This window comes from Oncorhynchus keta, chromosome 35 (assembly GCF_023373465.1).
Source record: "Oncorhynchus keta strain PuntledgeMale-10-30-2019 chromosome 35, Oket_V2, whole genome shotgun sequence".
NCBI classification, from domain to species: domain Eukaryota; kingdom Metazoa; phylum Chordata; class Actinopteri; order Salmoniformes; family Salmonidae; genus Oncorhynchus; species Oncorhynchus keta.
Genome location: NC_068455.1, coordinates 280,421 through 287,861, shown reverse-complemented (window position 1 = coordinate 287,861; position 7,441 = coordinate 280,421). Strand labels below are relative to the sequence as shown.

Genomic DNA, 7,441 nt, shown 5'->3' with positions numbered 1-7,441 from the left:
TCCTGGGTAGCTTATCAGAGATCAGATATATGGAAAAGAGCAAACAAAGTGAGAAAATATACATTCAGCAGTCCATTCATCAGTTGGTGTGTGTGTGTGTGCTGCGGGTTGAAGCTACGAACCCTTAGGTTTGGTTCTCTGATCCCTTCCAGGCTGTTGGAAATCACCCCAACTACCTCGTACCCCGGTACACTTGCTCGAAACCGGTACTCCTAGTATGTCAAATCAAATCAAATCACATTTTATTTATATAGCCCTTCGTACATCAGCTGATATGTCAAAGTGCTGTACAGAAACCCAGCCTAAAACCCCAAACAGCAAGCAATGCAGGTGTAGAAGCACGGTGGCTAGGAAAAACTCCCTAGAAAGGCCAAAACCTAAGAAGAAACCTAGAGAGGAACCAGGCTATGTGGGGTGGCCAGTCCTCTTCTGGCTGTGCCGGGTGGAGATTATAACAGAACATGGCCAAGATGTTCAAATGTTCATAAATGACCAGCATGGTCGAATAAAAACAAGGCAGAACAGTTGAAACTGGAGCAGCAGCACAGTCAGGTGGACTGGGGACAGCAAGCAGTCATCATGTCAGGTCGTCCTGGGGCACGATCCTTGGGCTCAGGTCCTCCGAGAGAGAGAAAGAAAGAGAGAATTAGAGAGAGCATATGTGGGGTGGCCAGTCCTCTTCTGGCTGTGCCGGGTGGAGATTATAACAGGACATGGCCAAGATCTTCGCTCCACAGGTAGAGTGGAGTGGCCACTTTCTTGCTATGCAGACGACACACAATTAATCTTCTCCTTTCCCCCTTCTGATGACCAGGTGGCGAATCGCATCTCTGCATGTCTGGCAGACATATCAGTGTGGATGACGGATCACCACCTCAAGCTGAACCTCGGCAAGACGGAGCTGCTCTTCCTCCCGGGGAAGGACTGCCCGTTCCATGATCTCGCCATCACGGTTGACAACTCCATTGTGTCCTCCTCCCAGAGCGCTAAGAACCTTGGCGTGATCCTGGACAACACCCTGTCGTTCTCAACTAACATCAAGGCGGTGGCCCGTTCCTGTAGGTTCATGCTCTACAACATCCGCAGAGTACGACCCTGCCTCACACAGGAAGCGGCGCAGGTCCTAATCCAGGCACTTGTCATCTCCCGTCTGGATTACTGCAACTCGCTGTTGGCTGGGCTCCCTGCCTGTTCCATTAAACCCCTACAACTCATCCAGAACGCCGCAGCCCGTCTGGTGTTCAACCTTCCCAAGTTCTCTCACGTCACCCCGCTCCTCCGCTCTCTCCACTGGCTTCCAGTTGAAGCTCGCATCCGCTACAAGACCATGGTGCTTGCCTACGGAGCTGTGAGGGGAACGGCACCTCAGTACCCCCAGGCTCTGATCAGGCCCTACACCCAAACAAGGGCACTGCGTTCATCCACCTCTGGCCTGCTCGCCTCCCTACCACTGAGGAAGTACAGTTCCCGCTCAGCCCAGTCAAAACTGTTCGCTGCTCTGGCCCCCCAATGGTGGAACAAACTCCCTCACGACGCCAGGACAGCGGAGTCAATCACCACCTTCCGGAGACACCTGAAACCCCACCTCTTTAAGGAATACCTAGGATAGGATAAAGTAATCCTTCTCACCCCCCTTAAAAGATTTAGATGCACTATTGTAAAGTGGCTGTTCCACTGGATGTCATAAGGTGAATGCACCAATTTGTAAGTCGCTCTGGATAAGAGCGTCTGCTAAATGACTTAAATGTAAATGTAAAATGTAAGATGTTCAAATGTTCATAAATGACCAGCATGGTCGAATAATAGTAAGGCAGAACAGTATGTAGGCTGTATATAGCCACGTTATTGTTATTTTATTGTGTTACTATTTTCTTTTTATCTATTTGTTAATTGTCTTACTTTTTAACCTCATTGTTGGGAAAGGGCTCCTAAGTAAGCATTTCATGCTAAAGTCTACACTTTTTGTATTCGGTGGATTTGACAAATAACATTGATTTGATTTTAGGTAACAGAGTAATATGAGAAGGTTCATGTAGAACAAACAACCCTTTAGATTACACCATAGAATCCGTTTTCTGCTAATATATATATAACGATGTGCACACTTCATCTTTCATTGTCATCCCCAGCCGATACAGATACTGTGCCTATCAGCATTTTGTCTGGTGGTAATGTGGTTACCATGGTAACATGCCAGAGTGGTCATACCTTCCTGTCTGGTGGTAATGGGGTTACCATGGTAACATGTCAGTGTGGTCATACGTTCCTGTCTGATGGTAATGGGGTTACCATGGTAACATGTCAGAGTGGTCATACCTTCCTGTCTGATGGTAATGGGGCTACCATGGTAACATGTCAGTACCATGTTTTACAGTAGCCAGACAGTGGGAGTGGTATGCCATTATCCAGTCTGTATATTGGTACTGTGGGATTCCAGTACCATGTTTTACAGTAGCCAGACAGTGGGAGTGGTATGCCATTATCCAGTCTGTATATTGGTACTGTGGGATTCCAGTACCATGTTTTACAGTAGCCAGACAGTGGGAGTGGTATGCCATTATCCAGTCTGTATATTGGTACTGTGGGATTCCAGTACCATGTTTTACAGTAGCCAGACAGTGGGAGTGGTATGCCATTATCCAGTCTGTATATTGGTACTGTAGGATTCCAGTACCATGTTTTACAGTAGCCAGACAGTGGGAGTGGTATGCCATTATCCAGTCTGTATATTGGTACTGTAGGATTCCAGTACCATGTTTTACAGTAGCCAGACAGTGGGAGTGGTATGCCATTATTCAGTCTGTATATTGGGTACTGTGGGATTCCAGTACCATGTTTTACAGTAGCCAGACAGTGGGAGTAGTATGCCATTATCCAGTCTGTATATTGGTACTGTGGGATTTTTTCATTTGTTTTTTTATTTCACCTGTATTTAACCAGGTAGGCTAGTTGAGAACAAGTTCTCATTTACAACTGAGACCTGGCCAAGATAAAGCAAAGCAGTTTGACACATACAACAACACAGAGTTACACACGGAATAAACAAACATACAGTCAATAATACAAAGAAAAACAAGTCGATATACAGTGTGTGCAAATGAGGTAGGATACTGGAGGTAAGGCAATAAATAGGCCATGGAGGTGAAGTAATTGCAATTTAGTATTAATACTGGAATGGTAGCTGTGCAGAAGATCAATGTGCAAGTAGAGATACTGGGGTGCAAAGGAAAAAGATAAATAAATAAATACAGTATGGGGATGAGGTAGTTGGATGGGCTATTTAAAGATGGGCTATGTGCTGTATGTGAGCTGCTCTGACAGCTGGTGCTTAAAGCTAGTGAGGGAGATATGAGTCTCCAGCTTCAGTGATTTTTGCAGTTCGTTCCAGTCATTGGCAGCAGACAACTGGAAGGAAAGACGACCAAAGGAGGAATAGGCTTTGGGGATGACCAGTGAGACATACCGGCTGGAGCGTGTGCTACGGGTGGGTGTTGCTATGGTGACCAGTGAGACATACCGGCTGGAGCGCGTGCTACGGGTGGGTGCTGCTATGGTGACGAGTGAGATGAGATAAGGGGCTTTACCTAGCAAAGACTTGTAGATGACCTGGAGCCAGTGGGTTTGGCGATGAGTATGAAGCGAGGGCCAGCCAACGAGAGCGTACAGGTCGCAGTTCCATGTTTTACAGTAGCAAGACAGTGGGATGCCATGTGAACCATGTAATACCAGCATCCTTCTGACTGAAGGGAAACTAAAGTATTCGAACCCCAGACCTCAGTTACTATAAACATAATCTAAACAGAGGGACGTTACAAAGCACTGAGGTTCCAAACTACGTTTTAGACGAGACTGACTTTGTGATCCTATTTCCACTTTGAAAACCATTTAGACACCAGAATAAATGTTTCTGATTTATATAAATGCCACAGTCCGTTTTCAGTTGCTCTTTAAAAAGGTCATGTTCCTGCATTTGCGGAAACTGCATTCATGGTAAATGCTGCATATTTCAGCTCAAACGGAAATTATGTTTACATTTCAATCGTGCAATTAACGCGGATCTTCAGCGTTACGGATTGAATCAAGCCCCAGAAAGGGAGTTTTATGGGTAAGAATTAAACACACAGGATAAGGTTGTGTTAGTTGTTTTATTGCATCGTAAAGCAAACAGTAAGCATCAAGACATTTCAGAGCAGAACAAGACATTCAGTCTTATGTTTGAAGGTGGAGCTGTAAGCATCAAGACATTTCAGAGCAGAACAAAACATTCAGTCTTATGTTTGAAGGTGGAGCTGTAAGCATCAAGACATTTCAGAGCAGAACAAGACATTCAGTCTTATGTTTGAAGGTGGAGCTGTAAGCATCAAGACATTTCAGAGCAGAACAAAACATTCAGTCTTATGTTTGAAGGTGGAGCTGTAAGCATCAAGACATTTCAGAGCAGAACAAGACATTCAGTCTTGTGTTTGAAGGTGGAGCTGTAAGCATCAAGACATTTCAGAGCAGAACAAGACATTCAGTCTTATGTTTGAAGGTGGAGCTGTAAGCATCAAGACATTTCAGAGCAGAACAAGACATTCAGTCTTATGTTTGAAGGTGGAGCTGTAAGCATCAAGACATTTCAGAGCAGAACAAGACATTCAGTCTTATGTTTGAAGGTGGAGCTGTAAGCATCAAGACATTTCAGAGCAGAACAAAACATTCAGTCTTATGTTTGAAGGTGGAGCTGTAAGCATCACTGTACAGAGCAGAACAAGACATTCAGTCTTATGTTTGAAGGTGGAGCTGTAAGCATCAAGACATTTCAGAGCAGAACAAGACATTCAGTCTTATGTTTGAAGGTGGAGCTGTAAGCATCAAGACATTTCAGAGCAGAACAAAACATTCAGTCTTATGTTTGAAGGTGGAGCTGTAAGCATCACTGTACAGAGCATATGAATACAGAGGGGCTTGTTCATATCAAAGGTCTCAGAGTAGCTCAGGTCCCTCCTGTCCATAACAGCTTATTAAGTGTGATCTGAAAGGCAATATAGATCCTAAAATGGTACTCCTACTCCGACAACTTTGATACATATGGACCAAAACGGAGGAAAAGGAGAGACAGAAACCTGTATGGTTTCACAGGTAATGATGCCAACTATGAAATGGACCTCAGTGGAGATATTATAGATATAGAGCAGACCAGTTATGATCTAATAATAATAAGTCATTTAGCAGACGCTTTTATCCAAAGTGACTTACAGTAATATGTACATACATTTTATGTATGGGTGGTCCCGGGAATTGAACCATGGCCGTGCAAAGCACCATGTAATACCAGCTGAACCATATAGGACCAGGATACAGTTATATTATCCAGGTCATGAGATAATACCAGCTGAACCATATAGGACCAGGATACAGTTATATTATTTTTATTTTTTTTTATTTTACCTTTATTTAACCAGGTAGGCTAGTTGAGAACAAGTTCTCATTTGCAACTGCGACCTGGCCAAGATAAAGCATAGCAGTGTGAACAGACAACACAGAGTTACACATGGAGTAAACAATTAGCAAGTCAATAACACAGTAGAAAAAAATGGGCAGTCTATATACAATGTGTGCAAAAGGCATGAGGAGGTAGGCGAATAATACAATTTTGCAGATTAACACTGGAGTGATAAATGATCAGATGGGCATGTACAGGTAGAGATATTGGTGTGCAAAAGAGCAGAAAAGTAAATAAATAAAAACAGTATAAAAACAGTATGGGAATGAGGTAGGTGAAAAAGGGTGAGCTATTTACCTATAGACTATGTACAGCTGCAGCGATCGGTTAGCTGCTCGGATAGCTGATGTTTGAAGTTGGAGAGGAGATAAAGTCTCCAACTTCAGCAGAACAAGTTCCAGTCACAGGCAGCAGAGTACTGGAACGAAAGGCGGCCAAATGAGGTGTTGGCTTTAGGGATGATCAGTGAGATACACCTGCTGGAGCGCGTGCAGTACGGATGGGTGTTGCCATCGTGACCAGTGAACTGAGATAAGGCGGAGCTTTACCTAGCATGGACTTGTAGATGACCTGGAGCCAGTGGGTCTGGTCGAATATGTAGTGAGGGCCAGCCGACTAGAGCATACAAGTCGCAGTGGTGGGTGGTATAAGGTGCTTTAGTGACAAAACGGATGGCACTGTGGTAGACTGCATCCAGTTTGCTGAGTAGAGTGTTGGAAGCCATTTTGTAGATGACATCGAAGGTCGAGGATCGGTAGGATAGTCAGTTTTACTAGGGTAAGCTTGGCAGCGTGAGTGAAGGAGGCTTTGTTGCGGAATAGAAAGCCGACTCTGGATTTGATTTTTGATTGGAGATGTTTGATGTGAGTCTGGAAGGAGAGTTTGCAGTCTAGCCAGACACCTAGGTACTTATAGATGTCCACATATTCAAGGTTGGAACCATCCAGGGTGGTGATGCTAGTCGGGCATGCGGGTGCAGGCAGCGATCGGTTGAAAAGCATGCATTTGGTTTTACTCGCGTTTAAGAGCAGTTGGAGGCCACGGAAGGAGTGCTGTATGGCATTGAAGCTCGTTTGGAGGTTGGATAGCACAGTGTCCAATGACGGGCCGAAAGTATATAGAATGGTGTCGTCTGCGTAGAGGTGGATCAGGGAATCGCCCGCAGCAAGAGCAACATCATTGATATATACAGAGAAAAGAGTCGGCCCGAGAATTGAACCCTGTGGCACCCCCATAGAGACTGCCAGAGGACCGGACAGCATGCCCTCCGATTTGACACACTGAACTCTGTCTGCAAAGTAATTGGTGATTATCCAGGTCATGAGATAATACCAGCTGAACCATATAGGACCAGGATACAGTTATATTATCCAGGTCATGAGATAATACCAGCTGAACCATATAGGACCAGGATACAGTTATATTATCCAGGTCATGAGATAATACCAGCTGAACCATATAGGACCAGGATACAGTTATATTATCCAGGTCATGAGATAGAACAATGATAACAATTATTTTAGCAGTTAAGATGACTAAGAACACATTCTCATTTACTGAAATGACCTGGGGAATAGTTAAAGGGGAGAATAAGGGGAATGAAACAATTGGAACAATGCATTATCAGGAATCCAGCAACCAATATCAGAGTATAGATTATACAGCATGGTTAACATTATGTAGATTATACAGCATGGTTAACATTATGTAGAGTAATATACAGCATGGTTAACATTATGTATATTATACAGCATGGTTAACATCATGTAGATTATACAGCATGGTTAACATTATGTAGACTATACAGCATGGTTAACATTATGTAGAGTAATATACAGCATGGTTAACATTATGTAGACTAATATACAGCATGGTTAACATTATGTAGACTAATATACAGCATGGTTAACATTATGTAGAGTAATATACAGCATGGTTAACATTATGTAGACTATA

At 43.7% G+C, this 7,441-nt stretch overlaps 1 long non-coding RNA gene across 4 annotated transcripts; it reads left to right on the top strand.

The window, feature by feature from the left end:
- Positions 1-4,148: 4,148 nt before the first annotated feature.
- LOC127915648 (uncharacterized) lies at positions 4,149-7,203 on the top strand. 4 transcript variants are annotated; one of them, XR_008091491.1, is made up of 3 exons: positions 4,149-4,221; positions 4,284-5,356; positions 6,803-7,203. It is a non-coding gene; the product is annotated as an uncharacterized LOC127915648 (long non-coding RNA). The 4 variants fall into 4 exon arrangements; XR_008091495.1 differs by having other exon boundaries at positions 4,149-4,283; positions 4,346-5,356; XR_008091494.1 differs by having other exon boundaries at positions 4,149-4,345; positions 4,470-5,356.
- The last annotated feature ends 238 nt before the right edge of the window (positions 7,204-7,441 follow it).